Source organism: Cydia strobilella, chromosome 1 (genome assembly GCF_947568885.1).
Source record: "Cydia strobilella chromosome 1, ilCydStro3.1, whole genome shotgun sequence".
NCBI classification, from domain to species: domain Eukaryota; kingdom Metazoa; phylum Arthropoda; class Insecta; order Lepidoptera; family Tortricidae; genus Cydia; species Cydia strobilella.
The window spans coordinates 32,384,154-32,397,587 of record NC_086041.1 but is presented as its reverse complement, the minus strand read 5'-3'; the positions used below and the strand labels follow the sequence as shown (position 1 = coordinate 32,397,587).

At 37.1% G+C, this 13,434-nt stretch overlaps 1 protein-coding gene across 1 annotated transcript in view; it reads left to right on the top strand.

The window, feature by feature from the left end:
* LOC134744615 (uncharacterized) overlaps positions 1–12,601 on the top strand; it is a 333,357-nt gene extending 320,756 nt beyond the window's left edge. Inside the window, exon 3 of the mRNA XM_063678492.1 lies at positions 12,592–12,601. The gene's annotated coding sequence lies outside the window, so the exon portion shown is untranslated. The remainder of the gene's footprint in view (positions 1–12,591) is intronic.
* Positions 12,602–13,434: the final 833 nt, after the last annotated feature.

The window sequence follows — 13,434 nt, the reverse complement described above, 5'->3', positions numbered from 1 at the left end:
ACCGTGCCCGGTACAGTTCGGAGGAGGGTAACAAAAGTGGGGCATACTGCATACTTATACAACTCACTGGGTAGTAAAAAAAAATGATAATAACAATTGAAATTATAATTATTTAAGAAATTTTAAATATTTCCATATAATTTTAGGTCTACGAATCTACTTTGAATTTATTATCGTAAAAATTGACAAATTTTGACGTGTACTGGATCAAGTGCCGCTTGGTTCGGCTATAAAGGATGACTCACGTTAGACCGGGCCATGACCGGGCCGGAGCATCCGGCGCTTCGTTTTCTATGGAAAGCATCACGTGATCATCTGTCATGTCATAGAAAAGTAAGCGCCGGAAGCTCCGGCCCGGTCACGGCCCGGTCTAACGTGAGTCATCCTTTATACGCGTATACCAGACATACCAGTATACGATGTTCAAGTATATAAAATGTAGTTAATTGCCTCTATATACGTCACTTTATTTCCAAAACTAACTAACAGATAAATATTGTTATTTTAATAATAAAACGTAATGCTCGTAATGTGCATAATGTGTTGCGTTATGTAAAAAACCGGCCAAGTGCGAGTCGGACTCGCGCACGAAGGGTTCCGTACCTTTACCTAAAAAACGGCAATAAATCACGTTTGTTGTATGGGAGCCCCACTTAAATATTTATTTTATTCTGGTTTTAGTATTCCTTGTTATAGCGGCAACAGAAATACATAATCTGTGAAAATTTCAACTGTCTAGCTATCACGGTTCATGAGATACAGCCTGGTGACAGACGAACAGACAGACAGCGGAGTTTTTAGTAATAGGGTCCCGTTTTTACCCTTTGGGTACGGAACCCTAAAAACGCAAAATCATAAAATTGTCACTTGCCCTTAGGAGTGATATGTGTTAAAATTGTTAAAAATCAAACGTCATCTAGCCGAGTATAGGCCAAAGGTGTGGCGCCATCTATTCGAGTACAGTACAGTACAGTTGCACACATAATTTTTCACCTCCGTAGTGAGAACATATTAAAGGTTAAAATGTATTTCGAATTACACAGAATAAACAGAAAAAAAAAGTATTATAATATGTACGATACGATACATAATCGTCGAAAAGTCGCACTGTCCTCACTCCAGCGGTGTCAGCATGGTTGCATTCTTATCACCTGTCACTATGCCTGTCACTTTCGCACTTATATACTTGTTAGAACGTGACAGGCATGGTGACATGCGATAAAAATGCTACCGTGCTCAGACCACAGGACGAAAGTAGGCTTGTTCGAGCTGCTGAAGTGAAAAATAAATAATTTGCTCCCAAGATATAGAACAGCGAACTTATAAATATTTAAAACAATTTACCAGACATGAGTTACCTACTGTAGGTCTTCAAAGGGATTCTATTACATTATCCAAGTCTCTTATCTGTGCATTACTCCCAATTCGCGATAATGGCAAAGACTGCAAATGGTCCCGTACATTAGGGCCAAATGAAATTACCAGCCACTCGCGCCTCGGGTGGATTCCTGAGTGGCCAATTTTGGCGCCGATATCATACGAAAAAGGTTATCTGACAAAGGCAGCAATTATGCTTCGGATTGATGTCTGATTTGACGGGAAATACGGGTTTCATTATACGATAAGCTTTCTGAATCATATAGGCGTGTTACTAAAATAAAAGCTTTTCTTAATACTTCGGGGAACCGATTTCTTTATTATAATCCATTTTAATACAACAATTAAATTAAAATACAAACACATTAACGTTCTCTTAAAAAAAATCCGCAAATAAATCTGCCCGTAAGTAGCTTAGCCCTAAAGCCAACGAAGTTATTACCCACGCACCTTCAATTTCTTTTAATTAATCTCCTTTCAGCCGCATTCGAACGCCCGCTGCTGAATTAATAAGTCGAGTCCTTTAAGTCCGCACTCTAACTCTCGATTAAAGCTTTTATCGGAGGACTGATTAAGTGTCGAGGCCGCGATGGATTTATTGTAAAAGTTGGCCGTTCAGTAAGGTTAGTGATTCAAGCCCGCACACTTCACTCGAATAATTGTCTACGTGATCGGAATGGCTGCCGCTTTTAATAAGATCTGCCAGATAGAGAGTTCACCCAGGTGCGCTTTCGGCACGATTGTACGAAACGTTTTAAATTGGGCAACCCTCAACGCACCGTACCCATTTCGCCTGGAAACTGGCTGATTTTCTCCGCGAGGGAAATGGAACGTTTCAAATTTTCCAATCGATTGAACCTGGTCCGTATACGATGTCACAATCACGTCTATGAAGCGAAAAACACGACTGCAACTTAATAGCGTATAAATTTTACTTAATTCAGGTTATATTTTACTAAACTATGATAGTGCGTACGTAAAATTTTCGTGCACTTATAAGTTATCAGTTTGGGATTCAAGCTCCGGGTTATGAATTAATAATTCGAAATAATGGCAATTTTTGTCGCCATATCATAGCTGTCATAAAAAGTAGTTTGCAATGAGTTTGCAGCTGTAATGACAGCACCACACTTCGCTGTATTTGGCAAATATTAGGAACACAACATCAAACGCTCTAAAAAGATGTCAAATGTCATAAGCTAAATTATTATTTATGCTAACCGTTACTTTGGTTATCTGTCTATCTAATTTAAACAGAAGAATAATTTTAAGTTAATGTTCTCCTACTAAATTTGGGCGAAAACAAAAACCTTGCCGTTCCTTTTTACCCGATACCGTATGGGGTAATGGGAAACAGTCCGCGCAGGAAATACAAACAGAAGTTTTTCAATTTAGTATCACTTTTAATGGATCTTTTTTTACGTCACGGGATATATAACAATTTACAAAGAAGAAAATATTGGATTTTCAATCATTATGTAGTATCATTGAAAATGCAAGTGGTAATTGAGAACGCTCTCGTTTCCTTAGTTCCTAATTACCCTAACTGAATAATATTAATCAAAATGAGCATCACTCGTGATTGTAATTTTGGTGAACTTAAAACCACCTGGGGTATGAAAGCAGATACCATGTAAAAGATAGTAACAAAATTTGGAGTCTTCAACTTCAAAAACTTCATGCTTACATCTATCATGATATGTGATAAAAATTATAACAAACGTTGAAAATATCTTGTTCGATTAATCGTGACCACATGTGCGTAGCTTCCGAATCTTACAGTCACTTAAGCCGGATCCCTTTGTTTGACATAGTTATTGAAAGTCATAATGTAATGTTTGTCAGATTATCATTAGTCATAATTCTGAAACCGTTAACTTTTCAGGATTTTCGTAAGGTCATCTTATAGATAGTTTAGGTCAGGTTTGTTTTATGGCAAAAAAACAAATTATGACCAACGAAAATGCGGAAAAACAATACATTATGACTTAAAACTTTATGGGAAACAATAGAGACCCCACTTAGGCACATGAAGACCTCCTTATGTTTATGTTTAAAAAAAAGTGCAGTTAGCAAGTACATCTCACTTTTTTAATTACCCGCTGTTCCCAATTCCCCCAGTCTCCCCTACATATTAAAAACAGGCATGCGTGTGTGGCTCACTGCTCAACCCTCCTAAAGAAAATATGAGACGTTTACTTATAGGATATATTTTCCCTACAAGTATTTTCGCATGATACAAGACCGAAATTATTGTAAATACGTTTTTTTATTGCCAAAATGTGTCTCTATCTCATCGTAATATCCCAAACATGTACCAACAATTTATTCAGTCGTACGTATGTAGGTGGGCGGATACATTTTTAACCTTAATAATGCCTTAAGGCGACTTATGTTGCGGAATATTCATATTTATCAGCTTAAAGGCTCTTTAAGTTAAAGAGTCCCCGGCAAGCTCCAATCCAGCTTCATTACAATCCAACGCGTAGTTTTAAAATGAGAACGAAACTCCGTTTGTATGGGAAGGTGAAATTCGGCCGAGCTTGCTGGGGACTCTTAACGGCCATAGCTTAGGCAGTAGTGACATTACCTACGAAGCCGGAGGGCCCGAGTTCGAATCCCGGTAAGGGCATTTAGAATATTTGTATTTTCTTCATTTATGGATTACGGATGTTGTATCTAAGTACTTACCTTGACCCGCGCTCCGGGTAATTCCTGGTCCATCGCAATATTCGCAATTCAACGCGGTAACGCAGCGAGTGTGATGGGCACCTTTGCGCCGGGGGTTGCGCGGTGAGGCGTCTTTCAGTGTTTCAGTAGTTTTTATATTGCGTGTTTAATTTTAGATTTTTTAGAGTTCTTAGATTTAATGTAGTTTTATTGATAGATATATTTAGTTCATAAGTTATATTTTCTTTTTATGATATTGCTATTATTTATATAAATAAATATTCCGTTGTTGTAACGTTAACTGGAAATAAATATTTTATTTTTATCATTTTATTATATTAATTACTTACCTTGAATGAGAAAATAATTCTACCTTACAAAAAGTAAAGATAGATATAACTCCGTAATAGATGGATACAGTCTAAGAAAAAAGCGTGCCTCAAAATCAAAAAAAATTGATTCTCGTTCAGAGGGCGCTACTAGCTTTGGCCTACTGTCGTATAGATGGCGTTGACGGTTTCGTTTGTTATTTAACAATTTTAACGCATATAAGTGAAAGAACATGGGTCAAAAATCATAAAAATAATTAAGCATATAAAAAAAATAATTTATCCATATTTAAATACATTTTGTCGTATTTTTATAAATCTATATTTTTAGTTTTAAAGTGTATCGATAGATGGCAGTGAATTTACTGTGGGTACAAAATTTACTATGACAGTACCGCTCTAGTATAAGTTACTCTATGCAAAAAGTAAGTAAGTACCCATTAAATAGGTACCTACGCGCTTAATACTATGCCCACGTGTTTGGTCAAGGTCGTTGTGGACACTAGTCGCCTTAAACAGCCTCGCCCGGTGCAATGAATCTTCTAACTTGTTTGTTATGTTATTGTTACAGCAAAAAGCGTCGTATCTTCTTTGAATAACTGAATTGTAATGTCCATTCTAATAAATCATTTAAATAAATTAACATTTATTTCTTTTAGGGTTCCGTACCCAAAGGGTAAAAACGGGACCCTATTACTAAGACTTCGCTGTCCGTCCGTACGTCTGTCCGTCTGTCACCAGGCTGTATCTCATGAACCGTGATAGCTAGAGAGTTGAAATTTTCACTGATCATGTATTTTCGTTGCCGCTATAACAAAAAATACTAAAAACAGAATAAAATAAATATTTAAGTGGGGCTCCCATACAACAAACGTGATTTTTTTGCCGTTTTTTGCGTAATGGTACAGAACCCATCGTGCGCGAGTCCGACTCGCACGTGGCCGGTTTTTTCGAGTTCTTATGAACGAACTTTATAGTTCGTTCGACGAGGCGCTTGATACTAATGCATTTTACATATAAGTATTATAATAACGACATTAAATATAATTTGATGACAATGGGGATGGCCGGTAGAAGTATTTAGCAGATGGCGCCAGCTTAGCTTGCCCTGTCAATCTATAGAATTGTATCAAAGTTATTTTTTAATGGAATTTTATGCCCTGGATGCCAGCCCTTTAAGCCAAATTTCATATATATGCAAACCTTTGAAGGACCCTCCACACTCGTGCGCGAATCGCGGCGCGAAGCCGCGAACGCGAGTGTGGGGTCTAGTTCGCTAATCAGCGAAATCGACTCCACACTCCTCGGCTTCGTGCCGTGTAGTATGAAGCGGGCTTGACAGTTGCCAACCCTTAGAATGAATAACAGACCTAAAATTTATGCTTAAATGAATGCTTTTCGACAGCGACAAAGGCACGCGGTTGAGGCAGCGTCTCCACTTCGCTCGACCCGAGCCTGCCTCTAGTGGATACGCGGCTTTACAAATACAATGTTAGTACCAAAGAGTAAAGTAAGTATAATAGGTAGTTAGTGCAGTCAATCACAGACTAAATATTAACTTTATGATTATATGTATCGCTGTCCCACCCATGACGCCGGCGGTCAATGACACTGTACGAGTGGGACACCAATATAATTACGCGCGTGCGATACAGATAGGAACAGACTAATCAACTTCGTCCGGCGTCCTTACTTTAATCCCAAAACAGACAACAAAATTTAAATACTACTTTTCATTACAGTTCCAACATCGCATCGAGACACGTTTTTAGTTTTTGAATTGCAGGTTGTAAATACTACTAAAGATAGATATAACTCCGTAATAGATGGATACAGTCTAAGGAAAAAACGTGCCTCGAAAATCAAGAAAATTTGATTCTCGTTCAGAGGGCGCTACTAGTTTTGGCCTACAGTCGTATAGATGGCGTTGACGGTTTCGTTTGTTATGTAACAATTTTAACGCATATCAGTGAAAGAACATGGGTCAAAATCATAAAAATAATTAATGCAAATAAAAAAAATCATTTATCTATATTTAAATACATTCTATCGTATTTTTATAAATCTTCATTTTTAGTTTTTTAAAGTGTGTCGACAGATGGCAGTGAATTTACTGGGGTTACAAAATTTACTATGACAATACCGCTCTAGTATAAGTTACTCTATGATACTACCTACAAAACAACATTATTACATCGTTATTTGTTAATCATTGTAACGATGACACGATATAGCAACAGCTAAAAGCAAACACGTGTAGGCCTTACAAACATAAACATTATTACGAGTTAAAAACAAACAGAGCTGCATGTAAAACAACAATGTCACGCTCCACAAATGTACGCTTTGGTACTGGACAAGTACACACTTAGTGAAGGATTAATTTGCCTTCTATAGCCAGTCAAACAACTTTGTCAGTAGAAAAAGGCGCGAAATACAAATTTTATATGGATAAGGGGTTATTTAAATATAATTTTCTATTAGTTGAAACTTCTAGGTCCATGGGGTCCCAGCGCGCACAAGTTGTTTGCAGAAATCGCGAAGCGTCTGGTTGACGTAACTGGTGACCGAAGAGCTGGCGGCTTCCTCGCACAACGTATCAGCATTACGATACAGCGAAGAAATGCCGCCAGAATCCTTGGTACAATGCCTCAAGGGCCTATTTTAGATTTAAGCTAGTTATTAATTTCGTTTACGCAGTACCACTGTATATATCTTGTATGTAAATAAAGAGTTTTTATTTTCTATTTAAATAACCCCTTAAGGCATTAGGTCCGCCATTTATACTTATTTTTATTGTGCAATAAAGTTAAAATAAATTAATTAATCAAAAATGGAAAAATTTACTGTAAGCACCACACAATGAGCGGAAGCAAGCGCATGTGGTGTGTATGGGCCTTAATTTAGTATATCATTTATAAAATATAAAAGTACAGCGAGCTGCAAATAAGCTGGACACATAATTAATGGAATTCATTTATAAAGTGGCCATACACAATTGCAGATAGGTGCATGGCGAGCTACAAAATTGCATGGTCTCATTATGAATGAATACATTTATAAAGTGGCCATGCAATTTTGTGGCTGGTGTACACCGTGTACATCTGGCCAAATCTTTTTTCCACTACCCAAATTACACAGTCGAAGGCAAAAATATCGATCCAGACAAATGGCTCAAAAATATGTGAACACGACTTTATTGTCTAAGGTGTAAGAGCGTACACATATTTTTGAAACTTTGGGAATGTACATATATTTATGCCCTTGACTGTACATATATTATGTGACGTTTCAACTAAAAGGCACCACATTGTCGATAAGGTTGATTCCAAATTGAAGCTTTAAGGAAATAGCGCTGTATTGACAAGCGCCCTTTTGGTTGAAAACGGCACATATTATGTACGAGTAGGTACACATTTTGGCAACGCGTAAAATATAAACGAATTTCTGATTCCAGCCGTACACGTAAGTACTTACAAACAACACAGACCCAAGTCAGCAAAAAGCGATGGGTGTGTAGGTAAATAAATACCCGTCAAGCGCTATTAAACCGTCACAATTATTTCTCAGTCTAGTGAAAAAGTAAATGAGTTGTGTTGTGTCGTCGGGCAGTCGGAGCGGCGCGGGCGGGCCCATCGGCCCCAATATATCAACGTGGACAGGACGAAAATTGGACTGGACCCTTGTTAATGTCCTGCACTTAGGCCCTTCCGCCCTTGTTTCTGATTATTTATTTAAGACCTATTGATACGTATATCCACGGAAGGGTGTTACGATGAAAGGACTCAGGACGCAGTTAGGGTACCTTTGCGTGTCGCCTAACGCTACTCTCATTGCTATTGCTTATGGAGCGGAGACAAACGCAAAGAACCAATACTTATAGCTGTCGTTATGGAGGTCCATAATAACTATGCGAAAAGGAAGTCACTTATTTAAGTAAGCCTAAGCAATTACACTTTGTATTTTCGTCACTTATCAAGCATTACATCAAACACATTTTAGAAATAGGTCACTTCTGTGGACGATACAATACATTTCAACCTTATATAATATATCAGTGTCGATTTCGACACTTCAAAATTCTATTTAGCTATAATATTACTGGATAATTGCTCGACGTCTTTTACCTTTATTTCTATTTATTTCATTTCCTCCAAGATTAACTGGAAAATAATACCTACCTTATTTAAGTTCGCTTTTGTTATTATGATTTAATTTGACAAACTATGTTTTTATACGGCTCAAATTTCTTCAAAATAACACAAAACGCATAAAGTGCGAGTTAACAAAATAATGTGGATATATTTATGAAGTGGCCACATAGTGGAAGCCGTACGAGCCCAATTTCAAAGAAAAACCGCAAATCGAAGTACAGTTTAGCCATTTGGCACTGCTCATTTTTTTTGTATGGAACATGTGTGATATATACCACATTATATTTCAGGCATTTTTTTTTATTAAAACAAAAATGTTTTATTTAAACACACCAAGTTTGGGCTCCTCCAGATACGATATGGCAGATTTTTTTTTGTACAATATACCACAAATAATACGTGTACAAGTAATATCTAACCCCAAGAAAGAAATTTTGAATTCGCTTGCCGTTGTCCCATTCATTTGGGGTCGGCGCAGCATGTCTTTTTCTTCCATACCTCTCTCTCGCCCGTCATCTCATCATTCACTCGCATTCGTTTCATATCATCTCTCACACATTCCATCCACCTTTTCCTCGGTTTTCCTCTCTTTTTTTTAAATTTGCCCTTGGTATGTTTGAAAACTATTTTTGTTTCAATTAAAAAAAAAATTTAAATGTAATGATGTGGTATATTTTTAGAATCGCCTCTAAAAGCCCTTTCATATGATACCACACACGACAGGTTTCTAAAAAAAATCCCATACAAAAATAAAATAACTCCGCACTGCCCTCCTAAGGGATTTTTTTTCAGGAACTACCGGTCAAAAATTTTGTTTTGACCTCTAGTATGCGTGTGCCAAACGGCTAAACTGTACATAGATTTGCAGTTTTTTTGGGTACACCTTACACTAAAAAGGGTAGGAATGGAAATCCCGGCATAAAGTTGGAGTTAATGAGTCGGCTTAGTCCAAATAGATAAAAGGTATTATCATTCTTATTAAAGGACTAGCGGCGCGGTGGCTTAAGACACAGAAAACGTAATTCACGTAATGCTTGTTTATGTGAACTCACTCGGCTTGTGGGCATGTAGGTAATGATTTTATCATACCTATCCAAATAATAGGAGTACCTTTTCATGTGGATAAGGGTTAAATAAGAAAATTAATCTTTATAGCCCTTTTGGGTATGTCTACAGGAAAGACGTGAACACAGTTTTGGGTTTGACCCGAGTGTATCAACTGAGTAAACTTATTTGCATAAGCATTTTACGTCAAAAATGGGACAGTTACGTAGGAAGTGGCGCCCTCAATAATTTTCTACAATTTCTTGTCGGACTATACACGGCGACTTTATTATCTCACTTTTTTTTATTCCTTACCGTAAATGTTGTATGGTTTATGGTGGATGGTGGGTAACAATAACAAATAACCCGACCAAATAACGTAGGTTGTTTTTGGTACGTTGTCAGGAATGTAAAAAACCGGCCAAGTGCGACTCGGACTCACGCACGAAGGGTTCCGTACCATTACGGAAAAAAACAGCAAAAAAAATCACGTTTGTTGTATGGGAGCCCCATTTAAATATTTATATTATTCTGTTTTTAGTATTTGTTGTTATAGCGGCAACAGAAATACATTATCTGTGAAAATTTCAACTGTCTAGCTATCACGGTTCATGAGATACAGCCTGGTGACAGACGGACAGACGGAGTCTTAGTAATAGGGTCCCGTTTTTACCTTTTGGGTAGGGAACCCTAAAAAGTGTTTATAGTTTTGTCGCATTGCGTATGTTCTGTCCCTCACGGGCGCACGCGTCTAGCACATCTATATAAAATATACTAGATCAATGAGGTAGTCAAACTTCTGTAGGATTTGATTCTCTGTTCTCTGTGCCCAACACGGAGAAACTTAGACTAGTTTAAACTGCTTTTTACTTTTATTCTTTTATTTTCACTAACCAACCTCATTTCAATGTGAATTCAGTCTGGTGCGGAGAAGAAAACTTCATTTTATTGTATTGCCTTGGCGACGGTAAAATTTAACTTTGCGCTCTAGAACTGCATGATAATAGTTATTTGTTATACAAGGGTGCAAAGTTGTATTTTACCCGCGAGTGTGGAATTGAAACACGAGAGCTAGCGAAAGGATTCTATAGTTGAACCACGAGCGAAGCGAGTGGTTCTAAAATAGAATCCTGAGCGTAGCGAGTGTTTCAACACACGAGAAGTAAAATACATTTGCACCTGTGTGTAACACAAAACTTTTCCCCTCACTATAGCGAGGAAAGTGCAACATCCACAGGCGTTAGATCATCTTCATTACTGGAATCACTTATTTTTTTACGATATTATAACAGAAACCACTGGAACTTCTGATTTTTACGTGAGTCGGTAAGAAGTGTTTTTAAGTAAAAAAATTGTTGACAATGTTGACGTTTCTGTTCTGACGTATGAAATGTCAACGATGCGTTTTGAATTTGCATCGACTCAACTTGTGCGTTCAGAATTATATTTATATAAATAAAAAATCTAACGTTTCTTATGGAAATTTAAGGTTTTTGAGTTAAAATTATTAAATAAAGCTAAATTTGGTCTTTTTTATTAGATTCTCAAACCATTTATTTAATGATAATTACGAGTAATATCGAACGAACCATTATTATGAGCGTTTTACGTTTTGTTATCTGTCAAGCTACTTAACACGCTCCATCCAAGGTCAAATTACTTTCCCCACTAGTGGATAAAATGCGTTTTTCCCCGCTTGTTTTAAAGGATAAAAGACGGCTTTCCGAGCTAGTGAGGGGAAAAACCTTTTACACAGAATACTTCCTAGAAAATAATAATGATTTATGTCTTCGGTAAACCCCTATAATATAATAAGCCCCTATAATATTAAACTATATATTTTTAAAGTGAAACTTTTATTCTATCACCTCAAATTTTATGGTCCGTTTCTAGCATGTCGCATTACAGAATTACAGCATTTGTAAAACTCTACCACAGATTATATAATACTATTACGTACTTTATTTCTAGTACTTACTTACAGTTTTTAAAATAAGCTTCATTTTCGGACTAAGGATACTTAATTCACGAAGGCTGATATATTTGCTTGTAATTTCATACAAAATTTTAAGGAGAGAATTTTATTATTAACCTAAAATACGGTAAGTTACTACTAAAACGTGTTACTATGGGACCAATCCCGAAATCGCGAAAAAAAATTTGGCTGGTCCATTTTCTATGGGAGGGTAAATTCTTATTTTCGCGATTTCGTGGTTGGTCCCATAGAAAAAGTTGCTTAGTATAATCCCAAAACCTCCCTGGCAACGGGAATGCACTTATTTTTTAGCCATCCTGTATATAAGGACTATTTTTTACCTAAGGGTTATTTGTTACCTACCTTCGCACGTCGCTCCGATGTGCGAGCGGGATGTCGCTATAATACAAGCATAGCGTTGTTTCGCTCAAACATCGGACCGACTTACAAATCCGATCCAGTGTGATAAGCGCCATTGACACGCCATTTTCTATCTTTATCGCAAGCGCATATGTGCGGGCTAGAGGACAGCAATATAATTATGCGCGTGCGATAGCGATAGGAAATGGCGTTTCAATATATAAAATTCTTCGTACTTAGATAACCATCCACTCACATACCTAATTCCTAAAAGGCCCGACGCCTAAAACGTCGAACTTAAATTTTTCATCGCAAGTCCCACGGCACGAACCAGCCAAACCGTCTGGCCTTTAAAAATTCACAGTGTACCCAACCCACTACCCAACCGCCATGCTTGCATTTTTCGAGAGTACTAAAGTCTGCTTCGTTTATATTAAAGACCTCTATCTATTCGTTTTATCCCTCAAGAAATATGCTTCCATTCCCGCCTCTTCACAGAGAACGCTCACCGCCCCAAGAGTTTCTAAAGAAAAATCTCATTAAGGACGTTTTTCAAAACATGTCTTGGGTATCACGTCATTAAGGAACACTTCAAGTGTTATTTATTTAATCAACAGACTTGGGAAATGGCCTTAAATGTACTTTATGTCGTTTTACTTATTATTTCCTGTGTAGAATAAAGATACCTCACCTACCTACGAGTATGTACCTACTTATTATAGCATAGAAGATAATCTTAGATCGTTAACCAAGGGATGAAAGCCATCCATACCATTTCTGACGAGTTATTTTGGCGCTCGAACGATATGACTCTATTTTTTAGGGTTCCGTACCCAAAGGGTAAAAAAGGGACCCCATTACTAAGGCTCCGCTGTCTGTTTGTCTGTCTGTCCGTCTGTCACCAGGCTGTATCTCATGAACCATACTTTATTTTACGTTTTTAGGGTTCCGTACCTCAAAAGGAAAAAACGGAACCCTTAAAAAAGATCAATCGTCCGTCTGTCTGTCTGTCTGTCTGTCCGTCTGTCACAGCCTATTTTCTCCGAAACTACTGGACCAATTAAGTTGAAATTTGGTACACATATCTAAGTTTGTGACCCAAAGATGGATATGAACGTAAACAAATTAATTTTACCCACGGGGGCCACTTTTAGGGGGTAAATGAGAAAATTAAAAAATAAAGTTTGTAATAATAATGTATCAAATGAAAGAACTCATTGTGAGAATATATATATATATATATATATATATTTTAATTTTATGATAAATAATTTAGAAGTTATTCAAGAAAATAGGCAAAAAATAACCATTCCCAAACTACTGGGTCAGAAATTTAAAAAAAAATAGTTCTTTACCTATAGATCACCGGAAAACCTATTAGAAATGTGCAGTCAAGCGTGAATCGGACTTAATTACTTAGTTTTTGATCCGACCCCTATGGGTTTTTTAAAGACATTTCACATAAAAAATACATTGTTTAAATTGTGCAATGTACGGAACCCTTGGAACGCGAGTCCGACTCGCA